Here is an 18,357-nt window from a genome sequence, read left to right on the forward strand (position 1 = left end):
TCTCTATAGTTGGTGCAAAATAAATTCAGAGGCTCTAAAAAGTTTATAAATAAATTAAAGTACTAGAACTTTTTAAAAAAAATCAGAGAGGAAACAGATTTATTATTCAAAACCTGGTGTTCATAAAATTGATAATTTATTGAAACATCAAGTTAGAGCCATTCTACATTTAGTATAAAAAGGGTAGTTAAGAGAACAGGCTTTAGGGACTGCCAGAGTTTAAATACCAGCTACGTCATTTACTGGTTGTGCAACCTTGGGTAAGTAAATCAATCTCTCTGAGCTTTGGTTTCCTCACATATAAAAGAGGGACAGTAATAATTATTACCTCTTCCCTATTAATATAAATAATAGTTTTAAGGTATTTATTAGGATTAAATGGGAGATAATTCATATAAAGAATGTAGTACACTGTTTGGTGAGTCTTCACTCAATCAACATTATCAATTATTTCTATCATCAAACACCAAGTTAGTTATAGATATATTAATAGGCTAATGTAAAAATAAACCCATAAAAAATCCATATTTAACTTATCCTTAGTTGGGAGAATGTCTTTATAATCATGAGTGCAATATAAGAATTGACAAAGAAAAAACATAAATTTGACTACATAAGAACTTTTTTTTATTTCTTTACATAAGAACTTTAAAATACTATATTTAAGATACAAAATTTGATAATCCATAAATGAGATAATTATCATGTTTAAACTATAAAGAACTCTTAAAAATCAATTTAAAAAAATCACCAGTGTTAGACAATTCACAAATATTCAAGAAAGTTCTTAAAATATTCTAAATCAATATTTAAAACAATATAAAAACTATGAATGAGCATTGAATTAGGAAAAGGATATGGCAATACTCCAGGTTACAAGAATGTGGGAAGATCATCACTCCAGGATACTGCTGGACAGGATTTATATCATGTAACGTTTGGAAGACAATTTGGCAACACTTAATAAAATTCTCAAAAATGTGTTCATCCTTTTAGAATTATTCTAGGAATACATCCTAGGGAAATAATTAGACAAGAAAATAAACATTTTTGTATACTTATTTTATCATAGCATTGTTTATGACAGTTGGCACATCCATGAGATAGACTATCATGACGCCAAAAAAGAAATCATGTCTTTTAAGCACATTGAATGGTGGTCCAGTTTCTCATAATAATGGCTAAAACATTATGCAAATTATAATCAGTAATCACACCAGTTTGTACATTTATCACTACATCTGCATCTGTGTGTATACCTATACAGAAAAGGGAATACACCAATTTTCTAGCATTTAGATAGATAACAGAATTACAGGCAAATTTTACTTTTATTTTATGTTGTATATTTTCAGGTTTTCTAGAATAATTAGCACTTTTGCAATTTGAAAAAATAAGACAAATAGTTGAAATATAGATTGCATTGTTTGTCTCTATTTTTGGAGAGTAATGCTTCACATGTGATTTAAAAACTTTCATTAAAAAAATAAAAATAAAAACTTTCATTTATGAGATTTGTTGTATTTAACCAATTTTGCATGAATTGAATTATAAATTTAACCTCTGGAAAATTAATACTAGACTTTTTATTTAGTTTGCTAAATTTGGGAGGAAGAATGAAACTGTGCTTATGAAATTGTTCTTAGGAACAGCTGGAAACATCATTCGGGATTGTACTCTGTTTAATGTTCAGTGCCCTTTCACAGGGAACGAAGAGAAATATGAGTCTTGGCATATGTTATTTTCTGCATGAAGGCTCACCACAATCCCTGGTGTATTTCAAAAGCAGGAGTGGTAGGCAATAACATTTTATCGTCTCTGCCATACAGTTTGGCATTTGATTACATTCAGTTTAACACTTTATAATATACTGTCTTTATACCTTCTTCCTCTTATGAATTCTCAAAACATTTTATCTTTTTACTCTATTTTAGCACATTGTATCCCATTTGTCAAGTCTTTATTCATTGAGGAAGTTTTATCCTGTAGTATATATCCTACCTCTTCTACCAGAGTATAAACTCCTTGAAGTCAGGAATTGTGCCTTATTCACTTCTATACCTTCTGCACCCAGCCCAGAATGCCTTGCACATGGAGGTAATATTTTGTTATGTGAATGAATAAATAAATGATGAAAAATTATTTAATATAATATCTTCTAATTCCTTCAGATTATATGTTTTCTCTCCCAACAAGATTGGAAGTTTCAGGAGGGCAATGCCTAGGACGTCACATATTACATTTTGCATCTAATGGTTTCTAATAAATACAGAGTATTGCTCACGTAATTAAATTATTTAGCCTGTTGTTTTGCAGAACAAATTCAGGTGGAAATATCTGAACATAGTTTGTTATAGCACAACTACTGGTTAACCTTAAACTAAGAACAAGGATTTATTAAAAAGGTTTGCTTTTGCTTTTAACCTACTAATTTGTGGTAACAAGTGGTGGTTATGTAAAGCTACTTCTAAAGGCATCATTTTAGCTAGTGAATAATAAGGGTAAAAATCTTTGCCTTGCATTCTGATAATGGTGTTGGGAAAAGAAGTAAGTGAAAATGATATTAAGTACTGATAAATGCAATGTTTAAAATTAAAAAGAGAACAACCAAAGCAAAGTGTCACTTTAGCAAAGACTTGAAGGGAGAGAGGGATTGATTATATGAATATCTTGGAGTGAGGATTCTAGGCAGAAGCTAGAGCAAGGCCTGAGACCTGACAAGGTATTGTATTTGGTTGGTTGATTGATTTATCATTTGTTGTTTATTTATTTTTAATTGGCTTATAGTTTACATATAATATTGAATTAGTTTCAGGTATACAACATAATGATTCAATAATTATATATATTAATATAATATAATTAATAAATGTTCACCACAATAAGGGTATTACAATATTATTGACTATATTCCCTATGCAGTACTTTTCATTCCTTAGACTTATTTATTTTGTACTGAAAGTTTGTACCTCTTAATCCCTTTCACCCATTTTGGCTATTCCTCTACCTTCTTCTCTTTTGGAACCAATTCTCTATGAGTGTTTCTTTCTTTGTTGTTTGTTCATTCATTTGTTTTTTTTTAGATTCCACATATATGTGTAATCATATGGTATTTGTTTTTCCTCTTATTTCACTTAGCATGATACCTTGTAGGTCCATCCATATTGTTGGGAATGGCAAGATTTCGTTCCTTTTCATGGCTGAGTAACTTTCCATTGTGTATATATTCCATATCTCATTTATCCACTCATCTACTGAGGGGCACTTGATTTATTTAAAGCACAAAGACCAAAGCAATGATCTATCAGGAGACCCGAACAGAAAGGGCAAAGTTAGCTCCTGACTTTGCAAAGTTGTGATAAGGTATAAACTGCATGTAAGGTACTTAGTACAATGTCTTACACATACCCAATAATTGGTAAATGCTATTTATTATCATTATGTAAATTATATGATATAGGCTCTTAGACCATTGCTAGAGGAGCAAAAGCACAACCAATTGGTGATGTCTTCTCAGGGTGAAAATTAAGAAATTGTTCTATCACTTGTTTGGGTCAAGCAACCTGATTCTAATGCACTATTTCCTTGCATAGTGAATTGCCATGTATTCTTATTTCTGGTGGATAGCTACTTATTCCTATTTCTAAATAAGCTTGTTTAAAATGTGGTCCATGGTACTTCAGAGAATAAGCTGAGGGATTTTGAATTTGTCCTATCCAAATGCCTGGAGATATCAGCAGGCTTTTCATGCAAAGTTGCAATACTGAGACGAAGGTCCTGATTCTCAGAACCCAGTGTTCTATACTCCTTTGGAGAGGGTTATGGTTGTTCTCATAGACATTGGGTCTTACAGACATCGTCGTGTGAGCCAAGTTCCCTTAATGGATATGCTGGAAAGAGCTCAGTGTTACTGAGTCAAGAATGTAATTTGAGCTGTGCCGACAGGAAACAAATTGATCATTTTGGCCCACATTCCTGATTCTGAAACATCCCTTCTCCATCAGGGAAGACTTTCCAACATGATGCAGTTAAATTCCCAAATGTTCCTGGATGTGGAGTCCCAATTTAGAGTTTCTTTTAAGCCCTTGAATATAGTTTCAAATACTGTCTATGCCCTTTAAATGCTCGGTGGAAAATGGAGTGAGATTCTAGCATGTGCTGTTGCACACATGATCTGTGGTGATATTTTCTTTTTTTCTTTCCATTGTGGGGGGCTTTAATATTCTTGCATTTTGGCAAAGAAAGGGAGCACAAAGTATTCCCGGGATCTCTTAGAATAGTGTGTCTGCCAAAGATTGCTGAGATGAATAGTTTATAGACTTTGAAAACTTTGTTTCCTAAGCAACAGCAGAAAATAGAGTAAAAATCAATTTCTGAAATCAAAATTAAGTACCATGGTTAAATGTGTTTCTATACCAAAACTGAACTAAATAAAATGGAAAAGAAAAATAGAATTAATCGGGTTTTCTTAAATTCTTTATTGATTCACTTGCAGTGCAGCTCAGACAGAAACATATACCCAAAATACACTGTTAATACTTGCACTGTTACTAAATGTAGATGGTGTCAGAAATGGACAGGTGTGAAATTTCATTAGAAAAATTGCTGTAGGTGAGAGGAAAGAGAAGAACAGAATTTAGGTAGAGACAGAATAAAAAAAAGGAAATAGAAGTTTTTTTTTTCTAAATTGCCCCAGTTTCTATTTCTTTTCTTCATTGTTTTATGTTTCTTTCTTTTTTATGAAATTCTCCCCTTTTAGAAAAACCAAATATATTCAAGTTTCAAATGCTAAGCATCCCTTCTGTTTATTTGTTTTAGCCCCTTTATTGAGATATAATTGACATAGAATAAACTGCACATACTTAGTGTTGGATCTGATAGATTTTGACATATAACCACCTGTGTAGATCTATCATGACAATCAAGATAATGCACATATCTACCATGCCCTAAAGTTTCCTTGTATATGTTTGTCAGTCTTCCCTCCTCTTACCCCAGTGGTCACTGGTCAACAACTGATACATTTTCTGTCACTACAAACTTGTTTAGAATTATATAATGAATAGAGTCATATGATATGTGGTCTGGCTTATTTCATTGGGCCTGATTATTATGAGATTCATTCATGCTTTTGGTCATATCAACAGTTCATTCCTTTTTGTTTCTGAGTAGTATTGCATTGTATAAATATAACATAATTTATTTATTTATTCAACTGTTGATGGACATTTTCCCCCAGCTTTTGGTTATTCCAAATAAAACTGTCATAAAATTTGAATGCAATCTTTGAATGGACATATGCTTTCATTTCTATTGGGTAAATCACCTACGGGTGGAACTGCTAAGGCATTGTTATAGATTTCACCTTTTAAGAAACTGCCAAGCTTTTCCAAAATGATTGCTCTATTTTACATTTCCAAAGTGATTGTTCCTTTCCACATTTACGAGTTTTTATCTTACTGGCTAGACATTTTCCTGAGGCCAATTGGTAGTCTGAAGGTGTCTATTTTCCCTTGGTGGACAACCATCCCCACCATGAGGATAGCTCCCAGATTTGTGTCTCTAGTCATCTTCCTCTGGAGCTTGAGCTCTGTAATTCTCACTGCTAATTAGCTAATCATATATTTTATTAGTAGTCTTGGGAGACTCCACAGATGGGGCACTAGATTAAAGTACACTAAAGTAGAAGTATCAGTCACCCTGAATCCTCTTTACCTTGGGAGATCCCAGGTTCCAATTGCTTCCTGATAGGATCTAGCCCATTCATGAATAAAATTTTTCTTTAACTCTTCTGAGACAGAATAGAATGTTCACAAAGACTTCACCAAATACTTCACAAAGACATCAAAGGATATGAACACAGAATAAGAAGAGGGGTTTCTGATCCCCAATACAGCTTGCAGGCTTACAGGGGCTAAAGGTTCTGTCCCAAGGGAAAATGACTGGTGCCATATAATAGGCACCCTGCCCAGGCTTGTAGTTGGGAGAGGGGAACCAGAGTCAGACTTCAGCTGGATTCAGGGGGTGCCACAGTTAGTTGAGTGACCTCCAGCAAGTTACTTAATTTCTCTGAGTCTTCTTATGTACAGGCTGGAGCTATCTCATAGAGTTCTTTGATGATTATAATAAGTCCTTAAGTGTTTGACTCATATTTTAAAAAATGATAAGCAAAAAAATAAAAAATAAACAATGATAAGCATTCAAATAAGCATTGGATAAGCATTTTAACCATATAAAATATAGTATTCCTAATACAAGCCTTAAATATCTGTATGTATTGACTGTAATGATTGACTCCAGCATGATTGTAATAATTGACATGTAGTGAATGATTGACTCCAGCAAACTTCGGGCCCCTACCTGGTCTTATAATTCATTGTCCCTATCACCTTTTTTCTGATTCTCACATCTTTTCTAGCCTTACTGCCTTTTCTGCCCAGCTTAAATCCCATGGACATTCATAATAATCATTTCCATTCCATGGACTCTCAGCTTGTCCTTCTTTCATTTGTTTACTGCTTTCATAGTATTCACAGTAAGGAAACTATAAAAGAGATTATTGTAAATGTTGAAATGTTCAAGGACTTTGTCTTTGAGTTTTTTAATTATCTCAGCCAGTGACTGTGGTTTCAAACACCATTTATATGCCAATGCTAGACTTGTATATTCAGCAAGCCTTACTTGATGTTTCCACATAGATCTCTAAAAAATATCTCAAATTAACACATTCCAATACTAACTTCTTATTTTTCCTGAAAAACTTGTCCTATTCATGGTCTTCATTTCATCCAATGGTAAGATCAGCCTTGTATTGCTTGTGTCAGTGGGTTTGGAGTCATCTCTGCCTCTTCTCTTTCTCTCACATCTCTCATTCCCTTTCTTCAAAATATGTCCACAACCTGAACATTGTTTTTATCTCCATGTACCTTACTTTTGTCCAAGGTGCCATTATTTTTTAAACTTGATAATTTCAATAGTTTAGCTGTTATCTTTGACTCCTTACAAATTTTTTGTGACAGTAGCAAGAGTGATCTTATTAATATGTTAGTCATATTACGTTTCTCCTCTCAAGTTGCTTCCCATCTCATTTATAGCAAAAACCAAAGTGTCCATCCCCCCCTCACTCACCTCTCTGTCCCTCTGACTCTATTTTATATCATCTTTCTTCTCCTTGTGGTTGAACCACACTGACTGTTATCAAATAAGCCAGCATAATCTCTTCTCAAGGGCTTCACACAGAATATTATTTCACTAGATAGCCTTCTGACTTACTTTCATTTCATTAGGATCTTTGATCAAAAATTATTTTTTGAAGGGGACTTGGGTGGCTCAGCAGTTGAGTGTCTGCCTTTAGCTCAGGAGTGATCCCGGAGTCCCAGGATTAAGTCCCACATTGGGCTCCCTGCATGGAGCCTGCTTCTGTCTCTGCCTATGTCTCTGCCTCTCTCTGTATGTCTCTCATGAATAAATAAATAAAATCTTAAAAAATAAATATTTTTTCAATAAAGTTTACCTTAATCAAACCTTCAAAAAATTTAACCCCTTTGAACACTTTTTATTCTATGTACTATTTTAATTTTTCTTTGGCGTGTATCAATATTTAATAGACTATATATGCTGATATTTATATTCCTTATTATCTCTTCCCTACACTAAAATGTGAGCTCCCGAGGTACGTTTGTCTGTTTAGTTCACTGTTATATCCCCACTGCTAAGAAATATGGCTGGCACATAATAACACTCAAGTCAGTATTAAATAAAGGGATGGATGGAGGAGAGATTGTTTTATAACATTTCTTACCAGATATACATACTCCCGCTTTGTTTTATTTTGTTTTCTGGAACCATTACAACTTGAACCATCTAAAAGTTAACATAGCATTACCCATTTTATTTTTATATGGTTATGGAAATCTCATGATGCAGGTTAAATCCCCTAGAATACAATAAAGTAGAAAACATCCAAACAATTTGCAATGAAACTTCCTATTTAAAAAAAAAAAAATTCTCTGCTTTAGAAGAATTACAAAGAAAATTTAGAACTCTCCCATGGAAGCTACTGACCAAGAGGAAGAATCAGCAGATCTAACAAAAGATAGAATTAAATGTCTAAGAAATTTACCAGTGAGGGATGCCTGGAGCGTCTGCCTTTGGCTCAGGGCGTCATCCCAGAATCCTGGGACCGAGGCCTGCATTGGGCTCTCTGCATGAGGCCTGCTTCTCCTCCTTCTGCCTATGTCTCTGCCTTTCTCTCTCTCTCTCTCTCTCTCTGTGTCTCTCATGAATAAATAAATAAAATCCTTAAAAAAAAAAAAAAGAAATTTACCAGTGAAAATTTCAGACAAAGACTGTAAAATAAGAATGCTTAAAATTCTACTGAGGCAAGGAGGAAAGAGAAAGTCAAATGAAGAAAGAGGATACTGTAAAGCAAATTCTTCCTTTGTCTTAGAGATGTCTCCAACTCTCCAGGGCTCAAATCTTCATCTGCTTTTGACTCCATATTTCTAACCTATAAAGCATCTGTTACATTTTACTGATTCTGTCTCCTCAGTTATTCCTTCTTTTATTCATGCATTTAGTAAATGCTTTTAGATAATTTATTATGCACCAGGCACTTTGTTCATCAAAGCACTTGGTTTCAGCAATAATGAAAAGACAGGCATGGTCCCTGCTTTTATGGAATGTCCCATAAGGAAAGCAAGGGAAATACATAAGCTAAATAGATAATTGTCATCATGATAAATATTTTGGAAAATAATGCATTGTGCTAGGGAAGTGAGTCGGGACCCCAATCTAATGTAGAATATCAAGATAAAATGTATCTTGTATTTCTCCTTGCCTTTCCCCACCACTATCTGCCTGATTAAGACTCTATGCATATCTACACCTTCATCATTCTCCCTGGTCTCCACCCTGAACATGTTTGTCATGATTAAACATTTATTGGCTTTTGTCTAATCACAGTTTGGCTATTGCCTTTTTTCCCTTACTTTCTGCTGTTTCTCAAATATGTTTCATGCTTTCCAGCCTTTTTACTTTTGCTTGTGCAGTTTCTCCTGGCAAATCAATGTCTTTTTTTCCTTTGGTTTGTTTTCAAGGGCCCAAGTCAAATTTTCTTTCTAATAGAAAGCCTGTCTTCCCCACTCCAGTTCATGGGTTACTGAAAGATACCTGAACTCATTGCCCTTGCTCCGTCTCCATTTCTTCGGTTTTTGTTTCATTCTAAGGCAATGCATGATATTTCTTGTGCTGTTATAGTATGTTTTAAAGGTAAGAACACTGAGGACCAGAGAAGTTCTGAAAATCAAGAATTGCGGGGCAAAGTGGGATTCAAAGCCTGATTCTTTTAGGAAAATGGCCTTGAGTAAGTTACTTAATTCAAGAAATGTAGTTTCTGAATTTGTAAAAGGAAAGTAATATTAGTTGACTTAGAGGTATCTTGAAGTGATTCAATTAGATGAGAGTATTTCCTAAGGTGTGGCATGTTTCAGATGATACATGGCAGACATTCTTTAAAAATGTATACTTTTAGTATATGACTATGGTAAAAACATATGAGGTTAGATAAGTACTGAGATAAGGAATGTTAAGTACCTTGGGGGGCAAAGTAGTTCATGTATTTTAAAGACAAAATATTTAATTTTGTATAAAAATGCTTAAGGTAAAGTAGCTGACATGGAGGAGGTAGCCAGCATGTCAGTCTTCTTCCCTTTTCTCTCTATTCATCTGTGAAAGATAAAACATAGTGATAGTATTACTTTTTTTTTTTTTTTTTTTTTACCTGCATATACTCTTTAAGCTGGAGAGAGGCTGCAACTAATTTCAGGATTATTTTCAGCAACACTATCTGCAATTGACATTTGTACTGAGGATCTCAGCAGTTGCTGTTTCTGTTTTATGTAAGTGGCCAAATGGAAAAGGAATAGTTTGTATGTTTTCATTAATAGGTCTTATTTTAAGACAATGAAAGAGGGAGTTTATTTATTTATTTAGGAATGTGGTTCTATTTATTAAATTTTGTAAAAGATCACATGTGTCTATCTAAGGAAAGGGGAAAATTAAAAAGTGAAAAAAATTGATAACTTGTAGGCCATGAGTCAAGAAGTCTCATTGATTTACCTTTTGAAATGTTTTTCAAAGCACTTTGAGCCCTTCTTACAGTGACTTTGATTTATCTCTTATATTATGAAGATGAATGTGATGTAAAAATACAAATAGAAGGTAATAAATGCTTAATATATGTCTCTACAGTGCCTTCCTGTTTTCTCTTGGGGATATGATGCAGCTTAATCCAAGTGATATGGTCACTCATTTTTTCATTCATTCAACAAATAACTATTAAGTTATTCTAATACATTGATTGAATGCCTGTTATATGCAAAGGACTATGCAGATCTTGAGGATGTGAAAAGAAATCAGGCATGGGAATTTTTTTTTAATTGCTCTTAGTCATTTAGGGGAAAACATTTAAATTTAAAGTAGTCACAAGTGTAATAAGAGCTGAACCTGGGATATGTACTAATTGTAATAGGGAATATTAGTTTTAGTACAAGAGTACAAACTGGCTCTGTCTGGAGGGATCAGGAAAAGTTTCATAGAGAATTATTGAGCCAAATCCCAGAACACATATAAGGATTCGTCACATGTAGAATGGTGGGCAGCAGGAAGTAAGGTGGAGAGGAAGGACTGCAAGTTAGAGGAAACCACATATACAGAGATGCAAGTACATGGTGTGTGTCAGGGAAAGAGAAAATACTTTTGTAAGGACCCAAAAGATGATATGGCAAGACTACTACTTCATCAAAAATGGCCATTGAACTTGAAAGGCCACTGACTTACAAATCAATTTTTGGGTCCTTGTGTCATGCAATAATAGATTATTTGATCTTATGGGGAATTTAGATGTTTATATAGTATAATACCCAGAGGTAATATAACTGGGAACAATAAAATTAAAACTAAGAGTATTGACTCTCAAATTAGCACCTCACTTCCAAGGATGAAAATAATTCTCTTGTTGGGATAGGTACAACGGTGGACTGCATAATGAATTATAATCGATAGGAAAGTTACCATTCTAAAGGGCTTAGGTTAGACAAGTGTTTTAAATGCACTTATTTGTGGCATGCTTTGGCAAGGCATGCAAGTTTGGAGGTTGAACTGAATTCTCTATTACAAAATCATTCACCTACTCATTCTTTAACATTGTATAGGTGTTTTGAGAAAACTCTTCTATCTTGTGGTCTTGTGTATCACATTGTTTTTTGTTCTCACAGGTATAGTTTCCTTATTATATTTTATATATTTAGTGTTACTTGTCTAAGGTCACAAATTTGGTAGTGGTGGTTTATCTCACTGAGATATGACAGTGACTTTTGAATAGCATTTTAATTAAATGACTTTCTGGAATCTCTTGCATGAAACATTTTGCAGTACATCTTATACAGACGATTGTTAAACATGCTTATTAAACCCAAAATCTCATATGCAGCCCAATCAAATTCTTCATTTGTTTTGGGGTTAATCTAGAGACATGCCAGTTTGACTTGTTTGAGTTTGAATATAATGACAGCCAGAGCAGTAATTTCTTGAGCTGACTGTGGCATCCCCGGGGTATGTGGGACTCAGTATGAGCCATTGGGGTAAGAGGGTGGTCATTTTGATGCCCATGAAGGTCAAGACATTTGACCTTACGATCACTGAAGGAAGAGAAATGAAACTGAGACTCCTGCATAAAACTGAAACTAAAGATTGTAATTTAATGATAGAGCTTCTAAAAAACTTTATTCATTAGCTCAGGAAAGCAATAAGGAACTGTGTTTTTATTTGAGTGGAGAAAAAAACGGAAAAAAAGTAAGCTTAACCCTTTTGTGTGGAGAGAATAACACTAAGCTGAATAGTAAGCATGAAAGTACTGATGACCAATGAAACTTCTGACAACTAGCAGAAGGATATGCAAATTATTCTGTAGCAAGAGTCACATAACTCAAGGTTTCCTGGGACTCCCATAGGAAGTACAGTCTTACCAAAGAAGATTTTAGAATAAAAATGCAGTTACCTACAAAAACTATCCACTATGAGCAGAATCAGCAGTTACACTTCCATGAAAATTGAGTAAAAACTGTAACAGATAAAGACTACAAACTAAATGTTTTAACTTAAAAATATGACAAAGGAAGGTATAAAAATCATAAACCAACAGAATACCCTTATAAAAGACTGAGTGGATTTAAAAAAGAAAAATATAGAATCACTAGACATTAAATATACATAAATATATATAACATAGATATAAAATTCATTAATCAAAAGCACTCTGTAGATAAGTAAAACAATAGATTAAAACCTCAGAAAAAATATTAATTAGAGCTAAGGCCATACCCCTGAAAATAGCACAAAGAAAAGAAGGAGAAAAATAGTGAGAGATATATGAAACAATAGGATGAGTCAAATGAAATGGTCCAGGAAAAATATTACAGGATTTTTGAAGGAGAGATTGGAGAGATTGAGGGAGAATACTTGAAAAAACCGAGAATTAAAAAAAATAATAAAGAACCATAATGAGTTCCAAGCAGAATTTTATTTTATTTTTAAGATTTTATTTATTTATTCATGAGAGACACAGAGAGAGGCAGAGACATAGGCAGAGAGAGAAGTAGGCTCCCTGCGAGGAGCCTGATGTGGGACTTGATCCGGGACTCCAGGATCTCGCCCTGAGCCAAAGGCAGACACTTAACCACTGAGCCACCCAGGTGTCTCCCAAGCAGAATTTTAGAGAAAAAAATTGTATTGAAACTGTAGTTTGAATAGAAAACAAAACTTTGTTAAACTATTTAAAAAGAGATACTGTTCTTACAACTGAACAATTTGATTGACAGCAGAAAGCTCTCTTAAAAATGGATGCCAGAAGACAGTATGAAGTAGTATCTTCAAAATGCTGAGGGAAAATCACTGTCAGTCTAGACATCTCCACTTACCCATGCTATCGTTCAAACTCTAAGATGAATGTAGGCCATTCAGGAAAAATATAAAAAGATTGAGCGTGTTTAACCATTGCATATTTTTGCAGAAATAACTATTACAATATGCACATCAGTAAGAAAGAAGTTTAAGAGGGTTCAGATCCTAAAAATAATGACGAGAAAATAAACTGATAGCATGTGAGAGATATTTTGAGATATTTTGAGTACTCTTTAATAGTAAAAAAAGTAACGATGCTGATAATGACTACTTTGATTGGGAATGGTACTTCTACAAGAGAAAGCTGAGATATTGAAAACTAATAACAGAATATTTGGTGTAGTATTAAAATGATCAATTTTGTAACTTTATAAAAATTAATTTGAAGTTAGATCAAGTGAAAACGAATAGCTCCTAAAATATCAATATTTATTATAAAGCATATTAATCAAGATAATGGAATTAGTCTAGGTAAATAAGAATAGAACAACCCAAAAAGAGCCCAGAAACAATTATATGTACATTCATATGATCTAGACATATTACTTAGGAGCATTATAAGTCAGTAAGGGAAAGTAATAACATTCTTATACATCAGCAAAAAATAAATTAATTAAATAAAGATATACAACTGGCCATATATCTGGGGAAAATTAATTCCTATCTCATACCATAAGTTAAAAAAAATTAAGACTTACTTGTGAAAAGAAAAAAAATTGTTTAGAAGAAAATACAAGGTAATGTATTTACTTAATGTACATGGAAAAGGAAAAAAATTTCTTGGGATACAAAAATGTACACACATAAAAGAAAAATTTTTTTCATAAAAGAAAATATTGATAAATTTCAATACAGTCAAATTTTTATGAGGATTAATATGTATATGATAAAATATAAATAAAGTTTAAAAAGAGTCACAGATTGAGAGGAAATATTTTCAGTGCCTAGAATAAACAAGGAATCAGTGTGCAGAATACATAAAATGATTTTACAAATCAGTGAGATAAATATAATTTAATTTAAAAATGGGCAAACGCTATAGAATAGAAGAAAGTTCAAATTGCCAATAAACATATAAGATGCTAAATCTCACCAGTAATCAAGACGATGCACATCCCAACTATCAGAAGCTAACATAATACATTATGTTTGGGAAAACTTAGTAAGTCTGATTATACCATGCCATCTAGAATATAGGACCTGTGTAAACTACTAATAATGCAAATTGGTGGAAATTTTTAATGAAAGTTTAAGATAGACACTCTATGATCTGTCAATTATATTTTGAAGTATGTACTCTTGATAAAGTTGTATGTATTTAGGGGGAGAGGTACAAAAATGGTTAGTGAACATTATTTTGAGCTGAATCTGAGGTGGCGTGAAGTGGAGACATTTTGATTATATTATGAAGGGTTTATTTCGTTAAGATGAATCTGAATCCAATATGGCAAAATATTATCATTTATTAAATCTGGGTGGTAGGCACATGGGTGAGTGTCATATTACTTTCTTACATTTCTAGATGCTTCAATATATCATGATTAAATGTTAAAAAAAAAAAAAAAAAACAGCCATGCAGGATATTGATGATTTTAAAAACAGAAAAAAATCCAGGTAGTTAGCCCATTATAACTAGAGTCAATGGGATTATTATTTGTAATGATTCCAATATTTTTTCCACCCTTATCTGTGGCTGGTTGTCTCTTTGGGGCAGAAATATAGCTATCTGCAACTGGATCAATTTACACACATTCATTTTGATATACTTACAAAGTTAAAGTGATCATTTTTCTTATTCACACAAATAAAACATGCTATTTTTTAGCGAGAGAGAGAGATTTAGCTATTCCTTTGCTTTTTTATATACATCGGTGATAATTATTTTGCTTATACCATATAGAAACCAAAAAACAGTTATTTTTTTCCTGAGTTCCCACATTATTTTTCACATATCTGTTAAAAAGCCATCCTCCACTGAATTTTCTTTATACATCTGTGCTCCCAACTGTATAGAACTCCTTGAAAGGAGGGATTGTATCTCGTTCATTTGGAGGCCCCTAGTAAGTAATCAATACATTTTTGTGAAAACATATTGCTTTCCTCTTGAATTATACAAGTAATAACACTGATACATTCTCATTGTAGAGGACTCAAATATTACACAACTATACAAAGTGAAATGTAAATGTTCTATTTTTCCTTTTCCCCTAGCCTCTACAGAGATAACTGATATCAACATCTTGGTATTCCTGTGAATTAAATTTAAATATTATGTTTATATTCCTTCAGTCATAAATTCCATGTAGTGTATTTCTGACACCCACTTTTTAAATAACAGACTAATATCAGATGTTAACCAAAGAGCTATAAATATGAATATCAGGTATGCAAGCAACTCAAATATTTGAATGCCTATTGGTTTTATACACTAACTTGTTTAGTGTATAAATGTATTGTCAAACATGTACTGTCCTTGGTGTATGTTAAACACCTAACCTAGATAGCTTGTCAAGGTACCAGATACTAGTTTCTAGGGCTTAATGTTTACTCTGTTTTTATAATCATCTGTGACATATTTAGGTGATTTTTAAAAAGAAATCATTTATGTGCTAGGCAGAAAATGTAGTTGTGTAATACTTAATGGCTTGATTTAAACATTGCATTTACCTTGAGAATTCTGAGAAGGCTCACACAGTGTGTGTGTTGAGGCATGAACCCAAAGCTGCTTAAAAGGATTAATGTTGCATCTCATACTCAGCTGCACCGGTAGGCTTCTGTCATATGAGAGGTATTAAAAATGAAATTATAAAGGAAAAGGTCTGTCCAGGTACTGATGATATACAGATGGAAAGAACCTGAAAAACTTGTTTCCCTTACACAGCAGAGCTGCAAAAGTTAATTATCTCAATCAGCAGGGCAATGGTTAGAGACTTTTAGGGAGTTACTGTGGGCAGCTGCCACCCTCTTTGTAGCAGGCATCTCTGCCCCTACAGAACTCTGGGAAGATGGTTGTACAGCTATGGCAATGACTTCATTCCATTGACAAAACACCCAGCTTTCAAAAAACTTTTACAACTGAAAATTTGTGGATATGCTTCTATATAGCCTCTTCTAGTCTTTCCAGTTTGAGGCTTTTCCTATTTTGCCATAGACACATTCAACAAATATAATTTGAATACCTACATTGTGCTAAGTGGTCACATAACACAGGCCTAGGTCCTGACCAAAATGACCTACTCCACGCTGCCCTTTCTACCGTCAGTTGCCTATTTAATGTACAGACTGTAGTTATTCTTGTTATTTTTCAAGCTAAATCTTAGCTGGTAGACCCAATTTATTTTCTTAAGAGCTCCATCCTGTAAAAGTTAATAAAGCCTCTGGGTCAGGTTTGCGAGGAAGGTCACTGAAGGTTCAATGTAAAAGCAAAACCAAGCAACAAAATGATCAAACATCAAAGATCTTTCCAAGCCCCAGTTTTAGTGACTTAGGAAAGCTTATCTTATGAAGAAAGTGCAAACGCTATTTTCTGATCTGGCATTCCCATCAGAGTAAATTACTATTCTTTGATTCCCTCTGTGATATCAGTGGTTTGAAAGCTCAATATTTTTTTCTCACCTCTTTATTGACTAATTCCATCTTAAAATATTAAAAACAGAAATTTCTACTCATTAATTTAGGAAGGATTGCCCCCCCCCTTTAGATCTAGTTTATTCTGTTCACTGAATAGTCTTTCAACAAAAATGTGGTTTGGACAAACTTGTATGAAGGAATAATGAATACCTTTAGCATCATGGCAATATTAGGGTAAGCTGTGGTCCTGCCGAGTAGCTCTTTGAAAACTAAGCAGGAGTTATCATTTATTTATTTGCTGGATTTCTGTGGCATTTTGCCTCCAAAGAGTACAGGGTGTGATGTGGAGAATTTTGCACAGGGGCTGTTGAAGGGTGACAAAGGAAATTCAAGAAAAGTCCTGTTCATAGGAAGTGGGAACACAGAGCGAAAGAAAAAGCAAATGGCAAAACCAAACCGTAGGTGGCAGTTGCACAGGTTGAAGAAGGTAGAAGGATCTGGGTTGCCCCAAGGGTGCTGCTGTTAGCTTTTCAGAACACAGAGTCATTTTACCAGAGTCTGTATCCCTGGTGAACACTACACATTTCTGTTCAGCACTCACATGAAGACTCATAATCAGAATTATAGACTCATAGGGCAGGGAGGGGCCTTAAAAATCATCTGCCCAACTGTCTTACTTTACAGATGAAGCAAACTAGTTGGGAGAGAACAAGGAGGTTAGAAGCAAAGCCCTAGTTAAAAACCAGGTCATTTATCCATTCAACAAACATACATTGATCTCATCGTGCTAAAACTAAATCCTGTTTTAGGCATCAGTGTTACCTTAGTGAGTAGGGTAAACGTAAGTCTTGACAGCCACTGCCCTATCCCACACTGCCTTGTTCTGCCTCCAGTAGCCTACCAGGATATCTAACCCGGAAATCCTGCCTTATCCATGGTTTTGCTTCCAAGGTTTCAGTGACCTGCAGCCAACTACCGTCTGGAAGCAAATAATCCTCCTCCTGACTTAGCGTGAGAAGGTCAGCTGTAGCCTAATGCTATGTCACAATGCCTGCGTCACTGACCTCACTTCGCCTCATCACGAAGGTATTATATCATCTCACATGACTACAAGAAGGCTGATGACAATACCATCAGTTATTTTTGAGAGATGACACTCGCATAACTTTTATTGTAATTATTGTTATAACAGTTCTATGCTATTCATTATTGTCAATCTCTTCTTGTGACTAATCTATAAATTAAACATCATCATAGGTATGTAACGTGTGGGAAAAAAATATAAACATAGTATGTGTAGGGTTTGGCACTATCCATGGTTTCAAGCATCCCCTGGGGATCTTGGAATGCATCCTCCACATATAAGAGGAAGGACTATTGTATATCTTATAAAAGAGCTTCTGGCTGACCGCCGACCCAATCCTCTTTGAGAGTAAACCTCAAGTGAGTTATATTGAGAGAAGGGGGTTCTTTTCCAGTGTCTGTAAGTGTTGACATTCTTTGGGCCATTGGTGCTCCTAGGGCAGTCCTGTCCGATCAGCTAGCAAGTATTTATTGGACTGACTCTCATCTGTATATCACTGAGAGGAAAGTTTTCCTTGCCAAGATGAACAGTCTATTTTTTGTCTTTTAGTAAGATGGATAAAAGCTTAACTGCTATCTCCCATTGGAGGAAGCACTTGTCCCTTAAAATTGACTTTATCTTTAAAATGCCTCACGTAATAATCTAAGCTCTAATAAGATACTTGGAGCTGAAAGCATCTGGTGGTAGAATCAAATGTGAAAATTCTTCAGAGGAGCATGGTTTAAGAGTTTCTGTAAATCTGT

The 18,357-nt window shown here is 34.1% G+C and overlaps 1 protein-coding gene across 18 annotated transcripts in view; it reads left to right on the forward strand.

The window, feature by feature from the left end:
• DLG2 (discs large MAGUK scaffold protein 2) overlaps positions 1-18,357 on the forward strand; it is a 1,987,603-nt gene that overhangs the window by 1,075,918 nt on the left and 893,328 nt on the right. The gene's annotated exons all lie outside the window — the stretch shown is intronic.

Source organism: Canis lupus, chromosome 21, assembly GCF_011100685.1.
Source record: "Canis lupus familiaris isolate Mischka breed German Shepherd chromosome 21, alternate assembly UU_Cfam_GSD_1.0, whole genome shotgun sequence".
Classification (NCBI taxonomy): domain Eukaryota; kingdom Metazoa; phylum Chordata; class Mammalia; order Carnivora; family Canidae; genus Canis; species Canis lupus.